At 43.1% G+C, this 2,971-nt stretch overlaps 1 long non-coding RNA gene across 1 annotated transcript; it reads right to left on the reverse strand.

The window, feature by feature from the left end:
- Window positions 203–2,648, reverse strand: LOC110255827. Its single transcript, XR_002336691.1, has 2 exons — window positions 1,222–2,648; window positions 203–674 (listed from the first exon to the last, which is right to left on the reverse strand). It is a non-coding gene; the product is annotated as an uncharacterized LOC110255827 (long non-coding RNA).

Genomic DNA, 2,971 nt, shown 5'->3' on the forward strand with positions numbered 1-2,971 from the left:
ATTTTTATCGGAAACATGGTTTAAGGACATCAATCAATGAGTATGTACAACTTGGAGAACTGCACCTGCAAATCTGCCCCAATTGGGATGGTAGAATTCACTTTTGTTGTTCATTATAATAATTACCAATTGGTATTAGTCGTTTTGTGGAATTAAGAAAAGCTGCACTTAGTGGCTATCTCATGAATTAGTAAGAAAGGTCTTTATTTAATTTTACTTGCATCATTATTCTAAGAGCCACAGTGCAACCAGCCTGGAATCGGTGCATGTCTGACCAACGTCATCAGGTCAACATAATCAACTGTCATCTCAATCTCAACGTAACGGGAAATGAGACTATGTGTAAAATGTCATCATATGTCAAGAAGGAGTCTGTGCATTAAATGTAACCCATCTGCCTGAGAGCCTCCAGTCTCCACAGCAAAGACCATGATGGACACTCTGCACTCTGGAAGAGTCCCAAGCCCACCACTCACAACCTGGCCACAATTAAGTGACTGGCCACCACTAACTGACCATAAGGATAGCCCACCCTGCCAGTTTCAGGGTACCCACGCCATCCCTCACTCCCAAGACTAATCACCATCAGGTTCTCTCCTACCTTGTCTTCTCCTCAAATTTCCCAAATCTTCTCCCCATCCTTCTTCTCTGCAGTGACCTCACTTCTGATTTCACTGTTAAAGCAATATGAAGAGAATTCCATGGGCTCCCATCACATCCAATCCCCATCCTGCACTTGGGCTCAGCCCCTCCTCTCCATCCTGTGTCTGTGCTCTTTCCATACCCCTCGGGCCGGCCAACCCCTCAACGATGCGTGTGCTCCATCCCATTCTCATTTATCCAAGAGTACCACTAGCTTTTCTCCCCTTTCCCTGGCATCATCAATGAATCATTCTGAGTTTTCCCATTAACATGCAAAATACTATTATTTCTCCCACTGCAAAATAAAACAAACCTCATGATCCCTTTTGACCCTTCAGCTCATGCCCATTTCTCTCCTCCCCAATTAGTCATCAAACGCATTGCCTTCAATGCTCCTGCTTGCTCTTAGGCCTACTGTAATCCCGCTTCTGCTCCTATAACCTCACACACACAAAAAAACTGTACTTACTACTGTCACCTATATGTCCTATCACATTGCCCAAATCTTTGGGGATCAACCTTACCAATAAATAAGCCATTTGTGTGACTGGAGAATCATGGGAAGAATCCATCACCCACCTTGATAAACTGAAAATCACATCTTTGGACCCTCCTCTGCACCTATGATGCAAGAGTCTTCTTCTACTGCAATTTCCTGAACAAACATATTACACAGATTAGCAGGTATATAGGTCAATGAATAACAGAAAATTGAATTTACTCCACTCCATGTCTCTTCGTGCAAATATACAATGAAGGGATTGGTGGGGCATGTCAGTCAGCCTACATACTGGCAAGTAAACGTCTTCCTGCCATATGGGGCTGTTATCAGAAAAGCAACATTAATTTATTTGAACAGATTTGTGTCACTGTCCCTCTTGGGGTAAAGGACCAGAAAAAAAAACACTGCTTTTGTTCAAAAATATTCCCCTCCTCTGGCCAGGCCTATAGCAGACCTCAGGGCTAAGTATTCATCTTGAAGGGTTAAAGCTCTGCTATCGATAAGATGATCAGTTACCCAGCCAACACATTAACAGAGATTCCTTAAGGTAATTAATAAGCAGTAGACATCCATTAATTCTTATCAGAGAGTGGGGCCCAGAGGAGGGAAAAGGAGTCCAGGATCGAGGAATAACTCTAGTGGGATGAGGCCACGGTGAGAATGGAGGGGGAGTGGTCCCTCGGAAATGTGAAGGAAAAACACAGAAAGCAGCAGTAGGATCTGATGCTCTCAGCTTTCTTCACACTTTGGACCAAGAATCATCCTGCCTTTAATACGTTTGATCTTTCATTTTTGCCTCTCAAGGCTATCATCATATTTTTAAGCTCCAATAAGACTAAGTTCTAATAGAAATTATAGCCCCCAGAACCCGTGGAGTACTTTTAAAAAATAATAATAAAGTAACAAAAAGGAGGTTCTATTTGTTCACTCAGATTGGCTTCCGATCTTTCTTTCCCCTTTTAAATATGCATTGCTTAAATTTTAAGTGTGTCCATCCTCCTCTCTTTCGGTCTTTGAATCTAGCATCCTTTTCTTTTTCTTTTTTTGCTTTTTAGGGCCATGCCTACAGAATATGGAAGTTCCCAGGCTAGGGGTAAACTAGAGATGAAGCTGCTGGCATACGGCACAGCAGGCCAAATCCCTGCCATGTCTGCCACCTACACCATAGCTCATGGCAATGCCGGATCCTTAACCCACTGAGCAGGGCCGGGGATGGAACCTGAAACCTCATGGATACTAGTCGGGTTCATTACTTCTGAGCCACAACAGGAACTCTCAGCATCCATTTATTTTGCTCAAACGTTTCCTTTCTTTACATGGTGATGAAAATTCTCCACCTTCAACTTTTTCTTCTTCTCTAGTTTAACATTTCCCATTCATATGTACGTTTTTTTTGTTTGTTTGTTTGTTTTTTCTTTTCCCCAAATTATCATTGCTGGGTAAGAAATTCTTTTGGTGTTTTTTTGTTTGTTTTGTTGTTGTTTTGTTTTAGGGGGGTTTTTTTGGCCACACCCATGGGACGTGGAAGTTCCAGGGCCAGGGATCAAACCCGAACCACAGCAGTGACCAACGATGCCCACTGCAACGACAACACCAGATCCTTAACCCACTGAGCCACAAGAGAACTCCAGACAAATGGTTTTAACAGTCAATGTATTTTTTTTTTTTTTTTTTTTTTTTTTTTTGTCTTTTTGCCTTTTCTAGGGCTGCATCCGCGGCATATGGAGGTTCCCAGGCTAGGGCGCGAATCAGAGCTGCAGCCACCAGCCTACACCAGAGCCACAGCAACTCCAGATCCGAGCCTCGTCTGCGACCTACACCACAGCT

Source organism: Sus scrofa, chromosome 11, assembly GCF_000003025.6.
Source record: "Sus scrofa isolate TJ Tabasco breed Duroc chromosome 11, Sscrofa11.1, whole genome shotgun sequence".
NCBI classification, from domain to species: Eukaryota; Metazoa; Chordata; class Mammalia; order Artiodactyla; family Suidae; genus Sus; species Sus scrofa.